This window comes from Hipposideros armiger, unplaced genomic scaffold (genome assembly GCF_001890085.2).
Source record: "Hipposideros armiger isolate ML-2016 unplaced genomic scaffold, ASM189008v1 scaffold_678, whole genome shotgun sequence".
NCBI classification, from domain to species: Eukaryota; Metazoa; Chordata; class Mammalia; order Chiroptera; family Hipposideridae; genus Hipposideros; species Hipposideros armiger.
The window spans coordinates 229892-246126 of NW_017732028.1; the positions used below are offsets into that span (position 1 = coordinate 229892).

General features: G+C 47.4%; 1 long non-coding RNA gene across 1 annotated transcript in view; it reads right to left on the reverse strand.

Annotated features, from left to right (window-relative positions):
• Nucleotides 1-13920: 13920 nt before the first annotated feature.
• The window catches only part of LOC109372935 (uncharacterized), an 8218-nt gene continuing 5903 nt past the window's right edge, over nt 13921-16235 (reverse strand). Inside the window, exon 3 of the long non-coding RNA XR_002122123.1 lies at nt 13921-15268. This is a non-coding gene — a long non-coding RNA (uncharacterized LOC109372935). The remainder of the gene's footprint in view (nt 15269-16235) is intronic.

The following is a 16235-nucleotide window of genomic DNA, read 5'->3' on the forward strand; positions in this document are numbered from 1 at the left end:
TTCTGTGCCTAAGGCCCTGAACCCTTGGATATTTTCTATGCATTTAAAATGTTAGAACCTGGGAAGAAAGGCAGACATGTTGCCCTTAAAAGTACTTATCTGAGTATAATGTGTCCACATTAACATTCCTGAAACTAAATGATACCCAAGATTTGTATCATTCCAGTAGGGTAGGTAGGAGGGTCCAGGTAGGCTGATAATAGCTAATAATTTAACATTGTTTCACATACTGTGTACTAAGCCCTTCGCACAAATTATAACATTCCATTGAGCTAGGTACTGCTATCCCCATTTTGCAAAGGAGTAAAGTGAAGCCCACAAATTCAACCTTTGCACAAGGTCGTATGGCTAGGAAGGATCAAGTGGCAGAATTGATCCTCCTAACCAGTTATACTGGGAAGTTTGTGATGAATGCCACAGGGCAAAAGTCCTATCAGAATCAGAAGCACCGTACAAATTAAACAGATTGAGATTCTGCTGAACATATCTAAAAATGTTAGAATTTTAGTGTTTATCAAAAGGGATTGACATCTGCCTGAAGGACAAATGGTAATCAGATTTCACTTCCCCAGATTCTATTTCTTACATAGAGTTCTAGAAACTCCCAGTTCATTTGGAGCTACAAATCAAACCATTTTTTAAGGTCAATGTAATCAGTAACATGAACTCCTTAAATGCACTCAATTTAGCTAGCACTCAAAATGGAGGCCATTTTTCAGGAAAAGGTATAAAAGCTATGACCTTGAGGACTTAGTCATTTGTGTAGCAGTTCAGGAATGAAAGTTGCCCCAGTGGTAACACTTGAAAACAGGAAAAGGAGCATTGTGTTCCAGAAGCAAAGATGAAATCAATTACAAGTCTGGTGTGGGGGAGGGGATAATGTGGACCATTCAGGCCCGTGTCTCCCGGGGGCTGCTGGCCAGTTAGCATGAGGGCAGGTCTAGCACAATCTCAGCCTCAGCATTCCATTCTGCCTCTGAGCTTGTATTGGTTCCTCGCCTAGTGGGAGGGATACCTGTCTTCCCATCCCTTCCACGGGGCCTCTCAGCCTTCCACCTTCAACTGAGATTGATGGATGGTGGGGATGTTGCAATCTCAATGCATGCAGTTAGAAGCCTCTGAGGTCCCTGTGGCAATACCCAGAAATACAGCATTGATCATTTCTGGCAGGACCAGATTGACATTAATTCTCACAACTGGGCACACAAGTTGCGAAACATTTTTTAAACATTTAAACGCTTTGCACAGAGCACTTTGTAAAAGTGCCTGATCACCTGTAGGTTCGGCATCAGCTGGCCGTCATTCCCCCAGGCTCCCCTTCCGTATGCCTGGAACATGGGAACTGCACCCCCTATGCCCCCAGAGTGCTTTTACACAGCATCACAGCCTGGTGAAATGAGATCCAGACAATCTCAGGGCGTTACATGTCTTAATTTCATTTACTCATTCGTCATGTTACCTCAATTCTATTAAGATGCAGTACTTTCCCTGCTTGATTTCTGAAATGTATGTTCAATTTTTTTTCTTTTTTTTTTTTTTTGCGAAACTAGCATATCTTAAAATCAGTGGCATTTTAGAATTGAAGAAATACGGTATTTTCCAGTGGTTTGTTTCCCATACTTTTCTAATAGTTCATTGTCCTGTAAGAACAGGTATCTGAAGGAGTCTTGTGATAATTAGCTGTAGCAACTTTCACTAATGAATCAAAGGGACTTTTCCACAAGAAAGTACACACCCAGCCCTGCCCAGTTGCGTGCTTCCTACAGGTTGAATGCAGAATGACTCCCCAAACAGGAAGGCCAGTGGAAGATGAGAGAGCATTAGTGGTTTGATATGATCTGACTGACTGCTCATAAGGAGAGTAAGGGATTTATTAGGTTTGTTCAGTTTGGCACTCTTTGAAGGAATTAACTCCTAAAATCAGCTGTGGGGAGGACAAGAATGAATGAGCCCCTTTCTGCCCTTCCATCACAGCCTGGCTAGAAACAGGCCAGACTAGAAGATGGCATCTGATGGACAGAGGCGGTGGGTGGTAGCCAGGAGAGATCCAACAGAGAAAGCTGAGGCCCTGCTACCCTTTCAGCAGGAATGCCGGAGACAGATGCCCTTACTGTAAGTGAAGAACTTAGGGTCGGAACGCAACAGCATTGGTCACAAATCACTTAAGAGATCAAGTCAACGGATACATATCCGGCACTGTATTAGGTACTGTTATTAGGTACCATGTAATTCAAATGTGAGAAATAGCGGCAGATGACCCAAGGCAATTATGAAGTAGTTATCCAGAAACTACAAAAGCATCATCCAGGCTAATTGCTACAAGAGTTCAGAGAAAGGGGACAGTGTACCAAGTGCCCACAGGAACAATGCTAGCTGTCCTACACACGCTAGCACAGAAGGGGGCTCCCTGCTTCAGTGGGAAGGGAAATGTCCGGGGCACCCCCACGTGCAGCATCATTGAGCGTATCCTGACCCACTTTGCTGAGGACCCAGCCTTCTCTGACTGTAAACCAGATGTGTGTGTGACTGCTTGTGTGTTCACAACTTAGGTCACTCTTACCGTACCGAGTGCCTCAGCAAAGAGGAGCATATGATCACCTACCTCATTTACGTAGAAGAATCAAAGTTGGGGAGAGAAGATGTACACTGTTGTCAATTCTGAGTGGCAGGAAAAGTAATTGTGGTGGTTGGTATCTTTTTCAATGTTACAACTACCCCTAAGTAATTTTTTACAAAAGCAAGTACATACTTGTATGGAGAGAAAGTACATTGAAACACACTTTCCAGATTTTAGGAACCTAGTGGAAAGCAGAGAAATCTCTTCATCCTGTGGCCTTTGGCACGTCTCATCTCTGAGTGGAACTGGACCCAGAGCTCTCCAGGTCCTTGTAGCCTTGACGTGTGTATGACATCAGGCTTGAAGTTTCCCCCAGGACTACAGAACCCTGACTGTACCTCACACACCCACCCTGTCTGTTGGCGCTAGGTGTGGGGTGATAATAAGGAAAAATGACACCTCTTTTCTGGGAAGCCTGCTGCCAAATCTGCAAGGCACAGCACAGATGCTGACAAACAGGACCAATCCAATCCCCGCTGTGGGTCTGCAGCTCCGAGGGCTGACAAAAGCAGGAAGCCTTGGCATTCCCATTCTCTCTACTGCCCAAGTCTCAATACTTGCTCTACTGGTCCTCCTACCCTTCTCCATCAAAATCCCCATTTGCAAATGGATCTGGCATCAGTCATTTAGACCCGAGTTTCAGTGGGAGGTTTTTCTGTTTGTTTCCTTAGCCCCAAATTGTGGTAAGAAAACACAATCATTGTTTCACATTAAAGAAGCACCACACATCCTTGAACACAAGGGGGGGGTGGGGAATGGGGGAATTGGTAGTTTTTGGAGACAGGTTCTTGTTGAAAAGAGGGAAAGCTATGCACCCCACTTCCAGCAATTGATCACCTAATACAACAAAAAACAATTTTCAGGTAGCACAATGCTAGTGTGACGCTCTCATCAAAAGGATCTGTTCCTCTCCAGCTTCAGCTGCTGTTTCACAGAGAAACCAAGGAACAGAGAAGTTGATCAACTTGTCTAAGGTCACAGAGCTAAAACGTGACAGAGCTCTGGTCAGAGCCTGGATCATGTGGCTCTAGAGCCTGTGCTTTTAACAAGTGTAAGGGAGGTAGGGGGAGAGAAATCAAAGACAAAGGCCCTGAGTCCCTCAATCCAGGCTGAAACCATGGGGTAGGTGTGAGGTGGTGGGGACCAAAGGCCATGAACTCCATAGGGAACGAGCAGAAAGCAACTAACCAAGGGGCTCAGAGGTGGTGTCTTTACAGGCGCTCCAGCACCAATATGGAGTGGCCACAGGCTAGAAAAGACATCATCTTCTAGTTCTCCCTGGTGCCTTTGTGTCATGGAAGAGGTGACAGTCCAGCACAACCCCCAGGATCAATTACAGCCCTGCTGACAATCACCATGGTGAGGCAGACAGCTCCCGCCATGGGGAGAGAGACGAGCAAGAGTGGGAGGACGCACAACATCAGTGAGAACCAAGGGGGCCATGGGGGGTGGGGTGGAGGTGACAGACCCCAGATTTATCAGCCTTGAGCCCAGCAGCAGGATGCCAGAGGCACACAAACCCATGACCCAGTGGGTTGGAGGCTTATGAGGAAGTTCCAATTAATTGTAAAAAATAGAGGAAGCTATTGTTTTTTGGTACAATTTGGGGGGTGGCGTGTAAACTAAATATCAACGTTGTAGGTTATTTTCAATGACTCATGAGATCTCGTGCAACCAACCTCAGCTTTGGAGTCAGACCTGGTTCCAAGTGAGAAGTTGCCATAAGGTTTTTTGTGAAGTGAAGGAAACTTCCCTTTCCCTTGTTGTAAGATGAAAACTAAATGCCTGCCTCTCTCTGAGGTTGGGGAAGAATTCAGTGAGAAGAAAATGGAAGGATCACTGGAGTGATCACTGGATTCTGACCCTTTCTATTATAAACTGATTTGCAATTTGCTAAGCAAATATAGGAGGGAGTGTCATTTCTGATCAATTACAGGGTCCACAGAACACCCTTGGGAGAAGAGTGTGGTGGCCAAGAGTGAAGGGAGGGACTCAGGCCCAAATGCTCCAGCCAGAAAGGGCGGGGATGATGCTTCAGGCATTTTCCTAATTGACCTTCGCAATCACAGATTTGACTTGAAATTTTTTTTCTTCCTTGTAAATTCCCCTGTGTATTAGGTGTGCCTCTGGAGACTTTTTTCTCAGGAAGGCTGCCAAGTGTTCCAAATCATCTTTGGAAATTATTCAAAGCTTGAAACTTGATTATTTTTGTACCCCAGCTATATGTATGTGCTTCAGACTTACAGGTGTTCCCATTAAAATGTTTCTCATTTTCACCTCTCTCCGCTCAACATGAGATTTCAAATGTTCTAAAGAGCAAGAAGTGTTTCTTCCATTTTTAAAGTCAGATGTTGACAGCTATCTTTGAATGTTAAAAAAACTGGTGAAAATCTGTGAACAGGGTTGCCTGTGGGAAGTGGGGTTTGGGGTAGAACTTGTACTTTAAACCCTGTGTTATTTAGTTCAGGCAGGGATTGCCTCGGTCATTTTTCAAAAGCATTTACAAAGCACATTGGAATCCTAGCATCTGAATCCATCCTTCCCATCAGCCATGTTCCCAGGAACACCTACGGATCTGTGAACTGTATGTACAAGTATGAGTGTGTAAGGAACAGAGCCTAGATAGCCAGTTCTTCTGGCTCTTAGCTGTGCATTGCCCTCGGGGCTCTGTTCTGTGGTGAGAAAAAATGAGCTGTGCTGAGAACCTGGAGTCTGTTTCTGACTTCATGGCCGAGTGGCTGAAAGTCCTGGGAAAATTGCCCAAGGTCTGGTTTAGTTGGACACTGGATGCAGGCGAATCTCTCTCTGCACCAGCCAGCGTCTCTGCTAATTTCTACACCACCGCTAAGCAATTAGAGCTCAGTTTTGCCATTTCACCTAATTCCTGCCCCCTTTGCTGGGTAGGTTGTTCTTTTCCCCTCTATGATGGTTTCCTAAAAGCAAAAGGGAAGTATGCCAACGCAAAGAGAACCTGTTACAACAAGTAATGGGTGAGTGGCAGCCTAAGGTATGCTGTCGCCCAGGGAACTCAGTGGTGGCATCCCAAACTACCCCAGATAAAAATTAATAAAATAATGGCGAATGTAAGTCCTAATCCCAGGAAGCATCTTTAGGAAGCTTTGCTGAGTGTATGAACATGTAACATACTATTTAACTAAGGACAGCCGACTGGCCTCAATTCAAGCTCCACCCTTTTCCTGACCCTCCTTCCAACAAGGGCGGCCCCCAAGCCTCTCTTGGACACCCATTCTGGAGTCGCCCCTGGGAGGCCCCCAGGTGTTCCTGATCATACTCTCTGCCGTGGCCATGCCTGCTCAACACAACCATCAGGATTCACAGCACAGCTTGGAAAAGGGATCAGGCTGGTGCTGGGTGGGTGACTAACACAGCATGATGTACAGTCCTTAAGCCCAGCAGCTCCAACCAGTTTCTTTGTGTGAATTGGTTTTAAAGTTTTTATAAATGCATAAAAGCATACAGGCTGACTGTCAAATATCTCCTGGACCCTGATTTGCTCACCGAGCTGTCTGAGTTCGTAGTCCAGATTGTCTCTCCAACCTCCAGAAACAGAGGAAGGCCAGTGAGGGCGCCATTGGTCAGCCTCAGGCAGCAGGGAATGTGCGAATTGGCTGCTGGGCTCCAGGGGGACCCTGGAGAGCTGGACCAGATACTGCCATCTTCCTACGTGCCCTTCGAGGCTTCGAATGGAGCCTGTTCTTTGGTTAGAAGGGCATACTTATTAAGGCAAAGGATTCACAGCCATCAGGATTGGATGTGACAGATGGATATGACATCACAGGACAAATGCAAATTCTATGTATCTGCATGGCTGCTTCTATTAACAGAAGCTCCTTGGAGCCAGGCACAGTGTTTTCCGTGTCAGTGAATAGGGGACGCCTGAGCTTCCTGCACCCATCGCCAGACTTTTCCCCGTGCGTGGCCTTGTAGGATGCGCCCTTCCTCCACACCCTTGCTCAGACTGATCCTCTACCTGAAGTGCTTTCATTTCAGCTTAAACACCCATCAAGGTCCAGCTGCAGCCCCACTTCCTTTACAGTCATATTAGCGACTGCCTTGTTGCAGATGGCTTCTCCCTGAGAGGGGCAGCACTGTGCCCCCTTCTCAGCTGGGAAGCAGACTCAGAGACATTCATTGGCAACTTCAAGGTCGTACTGCTGATACGTGGCAGAACAAGGACTGACTCCCGGCCCTCTGCTCCCTACATTTCACCTGTTGCTCAAGACTCTTCCCTAAGGCTCTGCAAAGGGTTTTATGGTCCTCCTCCTGCCACATCTAAGGAACAGGCAGGAAGATTTGTAATTGATGGAATTATATTATGACACTAAAAGTTAACGTTCAACCCTGGGAAGTGGCTCTTCCCTGGCAGGAGTTTCCTGCTCTGACGACGGAGGCCAGCGCTGGGAGCTCCCCGGGCTGGGCCTTTATAGCCCTGTGTGTTACAGTTCACTAAATGCTCTCAACTTCTCCAAAAGCTGTTTTTTTCCTCTTGGGAGGGGCTGACTCTATCCTATATGAGAATTTCAAGGTTGCCACTGCCCTGCCCATCTGGAAACACCTCTCTCGTCACTCTACAAAGATCCGGGTGGCCTCAAGGGAGGACGTGTGTTGCGGCTGCCTCCCCAGGACACAAGATCCAGCCCACCACCATGAGGTTTCTAGCCCTCTCCACCCTGCTCTGCATCTTGCTTCTCTGCTTCTCCATCTTGTCTGTGGAAGGTAAGTCTGTCGCGGGGTGATGGACCCCGAGAGGGGATTACAGTGCCTGGGAAGATTGTAATCAGGAATCATTGGTGGGCAGGCCCCTAGCAGGCCATCCTAGGCCCGAAAGACTTCTGAACCTATGCAGCCCCTCCACCTACAGCGGCAGTACCAAGAGTGGCCTGGGAGCTATTGACCCCACAATCCCTACCCACAGCCCCAGCTCCCCCATATGCACACACAAGCTAAGAAAAGGCAGTGTGCTTACTATGCAAACACGCAACTTCCCAGCTAGATTGCTTTGTGAACCTAACTCCTACCTAGCTAGAAACTCTAAAGCCACTTTGTTGTCTCGTATCATGCTTGGAGCACAGTAAATTTGTGTTGAGTGAATGAATACATTAATTAGTAGACTATCTGAGTTTAAACATCCCCCAAACACATGCACAGTCGACACCTGTGACAGATGAGATGAGCGTTTGTGTGGTGGGGGCACGTCTGTATGTGTGTTTAGAAGTGGGGAAAATGGTCTTTGCACCTCTGTAGATAGGAATATTTAGCTCTCCTGCCTTTTTGGTCAGATAGCTGAGTATTTTGAGTGTTTTCTCTTGTCTAACCCTCTAGAAACTGCCTACTTTTGTTCTTTATCTCAGCAGGTATAGTTATTTTAACATTTTTTGGAGTTAGAGATAAAAAATATATGTAGGGGTGAAAAAATATATAATTTCATGGTGCAAGAATAGCCACATTAAACATTTTATTTCCTTTCAGTACTGCATGCAAGCATGCCTTTTTTGTAGTTGATAAATCTCTATATGTTCAATGTCAATGTCATACTTTTTAAATTTATCACTGTATTAGGATAATCACCAAAAATACTTATGATTGGAATTTCTCTGGAAGCATTTACACCATAACATCAACAGCAATAATCTCTGAATGATAAGATTATAGAAAGTATTTGTTTTCTAAAATTTTTGCAATGAACATTACCACATATATGTACTGGAAAACAGTGATTAGAATCCCTCATAAACATAGTCTGCAACAATGCCTGTCAGACCCTCGATTTCGGACTTGTTAGAGGTTGCCAATGTTGCCTTAATGACAATTCAATAAAGATGAATATCTTTCCCCATAAAGTTTTCTATCCATTTAGGAGTATTTCTGGCAGATTCTCCAAAGCGATGCCATTTAACTACTGTTTTTTTAGTATAATTTGCCATGAAGTGAATGTGCTATGATGAATTTACGTGCTTAGACATATATATGGTTCACAACTTTGCACTATTTTAAGTATGTGGCAAAAAAAATATGTGTACATAAAGTATTTTCTACACTTAGGACGTTTTCTTAGGCTGGATTGCCAAGGGAAAAATCACTGTGTCGAAAGACAGAGACACTTCTGAGTGGCGGTGCTGAGCTGTTTCTTAAACAAGAACATGAGGAGACATATTCAGGGAGCAGAGTCTCTCCACATTGACTCTGTTATTTCTGAAAAATAAATCACCTCAAGGCCCACTTTCCCCGGTCCGTCCCATAGCCTGGCCCATCCTGAGTTTTCTTTTTTAAAAAATTTTTAATTAATTAATTTATTATTATTATTATTACCATTATTATTATTAGTTTCAGGTGTACAAAACAATGCACTAGTTATCCTTTTCACCCCTCACAAAGTGACAAACCTCCTCCCCACATCCACGGCTGAATTTTCTTGAATTCAGAGTTCCTGAACTCTGAGCCTTGAGAGTAGAAGTTCACTCCAATCATTCCTGTACCAACCCACCCCATGGCATTCCCAACCCCATGGTGTCCCCAACCCCATGGTGTCCCCAACCTCGATGTGTCCCCAAACATGCTAAGGAAGTGTCTCTGCCCCTCTGTGTCCGCCCTCAGGAAAACGGCAACCTAGGATTCATACCAAGTCCTTGAAAGGCAAGCCCTGCTGTTCCAAAGATCCTAGTCCTGACGTGAGGACCCAGAAAGGTAAGCACCGCACCTGGCATAGATGGCGGAGAGGCTCTGAGGAGGCCATGGGACAGGCCGTATATGTGGATCAGTCCCCACTCAGGCCTGGCATCAGGCGCTGGAATGGAGGGGCCACAAGCAGATATGATCTCAGCCTCATGGAACTCCCAGTCTAGTGGGGAAAACTAACCGCCCCCCCGCTCCAAAAAAAGTCAACAAATCCATCATTTTGAACTGAATATGTTCTGTCAAAGGAAAAAACAGGATGCAAGTAGGAAATGGTACAGGAAACACAGAGGGTGGAAAGAATAGTGCAGGCAGGAGAAGCAGCAGGTATGGAGGCCTCAGGTAGGCAGGAGGGAAAAACGGAAGACAGAGGGATGGGGAGTCAGGAGGTGCTCACAGAAGCTATAAACCAAGGCAGGCCGGACTGGTGAGCTGGCACATGAGGTGGCATGACTGGCCGGAGGACGGGGTACACAGGTCCAGAGAGTCCCAGAGGTGCGGGCAAGCAGCAGAGCTGGGCTCCATGCCAGGGTGAGGTCTGTCAGAGCAAGCCTGCCCTCTCTCACTGGCCTAGGGGCCACTGGGTAGTGAGGAAGGCAGGCCCAGGGAGGGCTGCAGGCACCCAGCTCCCAGCACTGGGGCTCCAGGCCAGGGTTAGGCTGACACATAGGTGTTGCCTGGCCCAGGGTGCTGGACCTCTGCTAGCCTTTGGTAGGAGGCTTCTAGAGCCTGGGACAGGCAGAATCCCCAAGGGAAGGCTGCAGAGCCGGGAGCCAGCCTGGCTGGACACAAACCCAGAGCTCCTACCCCCACTTTGCAGCCTAATGTCCCCTCCCAGGGATCTGTGAAGGCCCCAGCCCTGTTGGTTCCTCTGGGGCCACGGCCATGCCCAGAACTGGAGCCTCCACATCCCTCTCAGCTACCAAGTGTCCTGTGCACCAAGGGGGAGCTTGGGTGTGAAGGAGATGGAGGGAGACTGCAGGGTTCAGCCTCAGGCCACTTCTCCGGAGTATGTGACAGCCCCTCCTTCCAAGCTGGCATCACATCCAGCTGGAGCTGAGTAAAAATAACCAGTTTTCACACACTGAAGGCGAGTGTGAGGCACCCGCTGGGGCAAGGTGGAAGTGAACACACTGACTGGCTGCCTGCAACTCTGTTTGCACCTGAGGCCCCAACCTGGCAGAGGAGGAGTGTTTCTGTGAAAGGAATAAGCAAAAATCTAGGGACAAGAGAAACAGAATCCATCCCCATAGAGGAGAGCAGGGCGTGCTCAAAAATCCACCCCCCACCCCCACCCCAAACCACTCCCCGGGATGAACTTGCTCAGAGGCAGTAAGGAAGAGACGTGAAGGGTGTGTGCCCCGGCAGCACACAGGCACACAGCTCCTAGGAAACAGCCGGGTTAACTGCTGGTGCCCAGTATAAGGGCGGGGGACCTGTAAGCCACAAATGCTTTAGAATAATCTAGGTGCATGGCTCCCAGGTTTGGTCTGGATTTTTCTGAGTATATAGATTTAAAAAATTCCACTGCAGAAATCTGCAAACTACTTAAAACAAGAAAAGCAAAACAAACATTTTTATTGGGTCCTTATCGTGCGATCTCATTGAAATCCTTGGAACCACCCTAGGGAAGCATTTTACAGATTGAGGAACCGAAGCTCAGAAAGAATCTGAGGCAGAGCCAGAAACTGGCCTGTCTACCTCTCCACTACAACAAACTGCCTCCCGATAGTGAGCAGGTCCCAGGCAGCACACTTAGGAAGACAGGTGCGTGCCCCGAGGGAGACCGCAGAGTTCCCGGAAGGAAAGCACCACCTGGGTTGGAATCTCAGCTCCACCGCGTGTTGCTGGCTGAGTGCCCTTGAGCAGATCACCCAGCTCTGCTGAGCCTTAGTCTCCTCATCTGCGAAAAGGGTGTGATAATATAATCTACCTCACTGGACCGTGGTGAGGAGTCAGTGGGGTCGTGACCATGAAGCCAGGCACCAGCCTGGCCCCGAGTACCCCGGAAACGCCGGAAGTTTGAGCCCGGCCAGGGCAGCTGACTCAGGAGACCAGTGATTTCCATACTGAAAACCCAAGCCAGCACAGTCTTGCCCAGGCTTGGTGGCTCCACCCACTGGCTTCTGGACAAGATTCTGGGGCTCCCTCAATGCTGTGCAATCAGTGGGGGGTGCTAGGTGTGCCAAGCTCTGGGAATTCAGCCTCTGGACTCTGGTTGACTGGCATAAGTGTGTCCATGTGCCTGTCTTTCAAAAGAGAAAATAACCTAGGGCTGCCTGGAAAATGTTCCTGAGCTGACAATACCAGCCGTGACACCCACATGCTGGGTGTCACCTACTCCTCAATCTAAAGTGTCCTTCCTGAGGATTGTTTTATATGTGCTGTGCTAGGCCCAGGGGGGGTGACAGGAAGTGGCCGGCACAGGATTTGGGGGCAGTTCGACAAAAACCATCATAAAAAATCAATGGGCTGAGTGGCCAGTTTACTGAATTTACTGCATTTACTAGTTTACTATAAAAGGCTTTGTCTCAAGTGCATATTTGAAAAGTTTGCAGCAATCTGTATAGTAGCATTGTCGTAACAGCAATGTTATTAAAAGCAGTGTTCAATTCGTTGGCTCTGTTAGCACTTGAGGGCATCAGGCTTAGGTTGGGTCAGACTGACAGCTGGTTAGGCCCCACCCGCTGGGAAGGTCTGTGACCCTGTGTCAAGCCACCCTCCTCCAGGTGTCCTGAGGCTGTCAGTAAGCACGCTTCTGGAGAAGGCTGGGAGGTCTTGTGAGGAGCCTGACAGTGTGCCTGCCTGTCCCAGACTGTCCCTGGTGCCTGAGAGCTCTGCGACACCCCCCCCTGCTTTGAAGCCCAGCAAAATGAGTTGACCCCTGGTGGGAACCAGGGGGAGGAAGGGACACAGAGAGATTTCTCTCCCACCATGGGTTGTCCCTGTCTTCAGAAAGGGCCCAGACTGCAGAGACAAGGGTTACCCACTGAGGACCATGAGTGTGATGACTTGAGGGTTTGGGCAACTCTGGGTAGTACCAAGGTGGACACAAGGACTCAGTACAATGGACCCTGGAAGGGAGGAGGTAGAGAGGGTGGCCAGCCCATCCTGCCCAGTGGACCCATCAGAGGGGCTCAGATCAGTGGTCTTGCTCCTTGAGCTTATCTTCATTAGCCATAGCTGCATAACGAAACACTCCCAACTTCAGTGGCCCAAAACAGTAATATTTATTATTTTCTGTGAGCCTATATACAGGTCAGCTGGGCAGTTCTAGTCTCAACTGGGCTCATTCACTCTTCCAAGGGTTGGATAGGCAGTCCTGCAGATCTAGGCTGGACTCTCTTGCATGTTTAGAGGTCAGTGTTCTGTTCTAGGATGGTCTCAGTTGAGCAACTGGACTCTCTTCCACATGGTCTCTTATCCTCCAGCAGGCAAGCCCAGACTTGTTCCCATGGGCTGCAGGGCCCCACCACTGTGAGTAGAAGCACCTAAGGCCTCTTGAGGCCTCAGAACTGGCCCAGCTTCATCTCCACTGACTTCTATTGGCTAAAGCAAGTCACCAGGCCAATCCAGCTTCAAGGAGCAGGGAACTAGACCTGGTATCTTGATGGGAGAAGCTGCAAAGTCACATTGCAAAGGAGGGGTGGAGAATTGTGATAGATTCACAATCAGTCAACCACGGTGTTTGCTGTAGGAGCCAGAGAAGAGTGTCAGAGTCTGAGGGTAGGGACAGGGGGTGGAAGGAGAAGCAGTGGTCAGGAAATCACAGTTCTCCATTAGAAATGCTGGCGGAAAGTTCTCACAACATGAAATTAATAGAAAAGCATAGTTTACATTGTATATTACTAATATTACTTTGATTATCACTATGGGAAGACTATAACACTTTCAAATAGGAAAAAATATAAAAAGAAGCTACAACAATATTAGCATTTATTTATGATTAAGACATGAGGCTACAGATGAATTTTGATAACTAAATTTATTTTTTATATAACTAGTGGCTATATAGCAATTACTATGCAGCACTTACATCTGCTGACTCATTTAATCCTCACGGTAATCCTGACAGTTACAATTACTATCCCCATTTTTACAGATGAGGAGCCAAAGCACAGAGAGGCTGAGTAACTTGTTGAAGGTCACACAGCTAGTAAATGATATAATTAGGCTTTGAAACCAAACAATCTGGCTCCAGATTCTGTTCTTAACTATCACACTGCCTTGCATATATTAATAATCTGGAAACAGAAGGAGAGAAAAAGAATACTCTCATTACCATAACTTAATAACCCTTCTCAACCGTGTTTCCTTTGTTCTTTTCATGCAAAATGTTGACCTAGTTTTATTTTTATTGCACATTTTTTAATTTTAAAAATTAACATTACATCGTAAGCATTCTTCTTCATGTTGCTACATAGTCTTCATAATCACAGGGTTTTATCACCATTAAACGTTTCTGTCATCATGAAGTTCCTTTACTAATTAATCATTCTCTACTGTATTCAGATTGTTTCCAGAATTTATTTTCTGCTATTAAAAACAAAACTATGAAGAATAGCTTAATGTACACATTTTTTTTCTTTCCTTCTTGTGTGTGTGTGTGTGTGTGTGTGTGTGTGTGTGTGTGATTCCTCCCATAAATGGGGCTGTGTTTGTCAAAGGATGCAAACATAGCTTTGAGACACACACTGCCTGAGAGTGCTGTCAGAAAGGAGACAGCCTAAGGGGCCTGCGAGCCTGCAAGGCCATGTGTGTACACCCTTCTACCCCTGCCATCAGAAACAGGCCTCCCAGACCCCTCAGCTTTACGGGGTCTCTGCTCCAGTTGAGTCGATAAGCTTCCTTCTCTCCGTCATCTGCCAGTAAATCAAATTTCTCCCTGACAAGATTGAAGTAGCCTGGGTGGGTCATGTTTGCCAGGAAAGTCCCTTCTGAGCCTCCAGGAAGAAGGGTGAAATAATCTGATTCATGCTTTGAGTTTTTTAAAAAAAACTTCATTTCTAGAAATGAATCTTAATTGTATTTTCCCCTCTCTCCACCCCTGGCTCTGCCTGCCTCTCTGTCTCTTGTCTTGACTTGTCTTGTCTTGTCTTCTTTGCCCATTGCTCCTTCCCAGGACGACATGTGAAGATCTGCAGACCGTGCAAGAGCAAGCTAAAGCCTTTGGTGGTGCCTGGGGCGCTCCCACAGGTGTAGTGTTTCTAACACAAGGCTCAGTTCCTGAGGTACCCGGAAGCCTCAGGTTCCCCCAGGACTGTCCCTAGAAGCTGGGCTGATGGCAGAGATGCCAAGGGGGTTGCCCCATGGAAGCCTCTGCCCAGGAACTCTGAGTCTCCTCTCTTAGAGACACAAGAATTCTTGCCTGGCATGTTGGATTGTTCTTATGCTGCCTCTTAGAAAAGCCTGAACCAGAATCTTCTGAAAACTACAACATAGATTCAACCGTCAGAGCTTGGAATGTCTGACGTACTGTGTGACACTGGACAAGTAACCTTGCCCCTCTGGGCTCATGTTGGCTACAGAGAAGTAAAATCCGGCAAGAAAAAAAAAAAACGTCCAGGGAAGGCCTTTCAGTCACTGGCACCAATGGCCTTTGTTCACCCCTATCAACCTTCATGGCAGTGAGCTAGGGTGTTGGAGAGCCTCATCTCAGGCAGCATGGGCTCTGGGAAAGTTCCAGAACTCCAGATCCTGGTCCCAATCATCCCACCAATCTTCAGAGTTATTGTGAGCCATGCTTATCCCACCTGGCCTCATTCCCTACCTGGCCCCTTCAGCTCTGATAGTCACCGTCACCCATGGCATCTATAAATTCAGCCTTCTGAGCCTGCTGGGGTGCAGGGTAACAGGCTGGCCAGGATTGAAGGGGCTTCGCCGTTCTGACACATCTAGGCCCTAATCATCCATATCTCATAGCCCCTGAAGGAACCCTGACTTCTTGATGGGAGTCCTCTGGAAAGGATATTGAAATGATAAATAAACAAATAAATAAGCAAACAAAATGTGTGGTGCATTCTTGTCTGAGAAAGTCGATTATGGCCTGATACATAGCTTTCTGCTAAAGAAAACCCAGGTCCCTGAAGCCTTTCCCACAGGCCAACCCTTCATCACAGCACATCTAACTATAGGACGGGAGAGTGAGGAACAGCAGATATAGCACGAGTCTTGGTCCAACACACCAAGACTCAAATCCCAGTCCTGCCCAGGGGGTTTCTTTCCTGTGAAATGGAGAGCACAGGACCTATTCGGAGGGCTGACATGAGGCTCCAGCACAGAGATGGAGGTAAAGCACCCACAAAGGGCCTGGCTCACAGAGAGGCTTGGTTCGGGGAAGTCCCTGCCCCCACCCTGCAGGGAGTGCTTATGCCCACAGTGATTGCAGAGCTGCAGAGCTGTGGCTCAGCAGGGACAGATGGCCAAGTCCTAAGAGGCTCATCTCTCAGTAAACCTCCCTTCTAATCTGATTCTCTCAGCAAGGTGGGAAGCCCCTCCACACACCATCCCAACAGCCATGTCTGAGAATGCCAGGCCCACCAGGTGCAAGGCTGACAGGCAGAGGGCTCTGGGGACAGTGGTCCCAGGGCAGCCTGAAGTCCTTACCTTGGCATAGGCCAGGCCTTTCACTTCCTTTCAGAAGCTTCATTCACATGTTCTCTTACTCACTCACTCACTCACTCACTCACCCCTTCCCAGGGTACATAATGGTCAGTCTGTGCAAGGTTCTGAGGCTCAGGGATGAGCAAATATGATCTTTGAGGGCTGAGAAGCAATCGTAGCTTCACAAAGTTGTGAGCACTGAGGTAACAGGGCCAGGTGTAGGAAAGGGAGTGAGAAGACAAGGAGCTGATGCTTGAACTGAGTTATGGGAGAGTTCCAGCTGGAAAAGAGGTGTGTGTGTGTGTGTGTGTGTGTGTGTGTG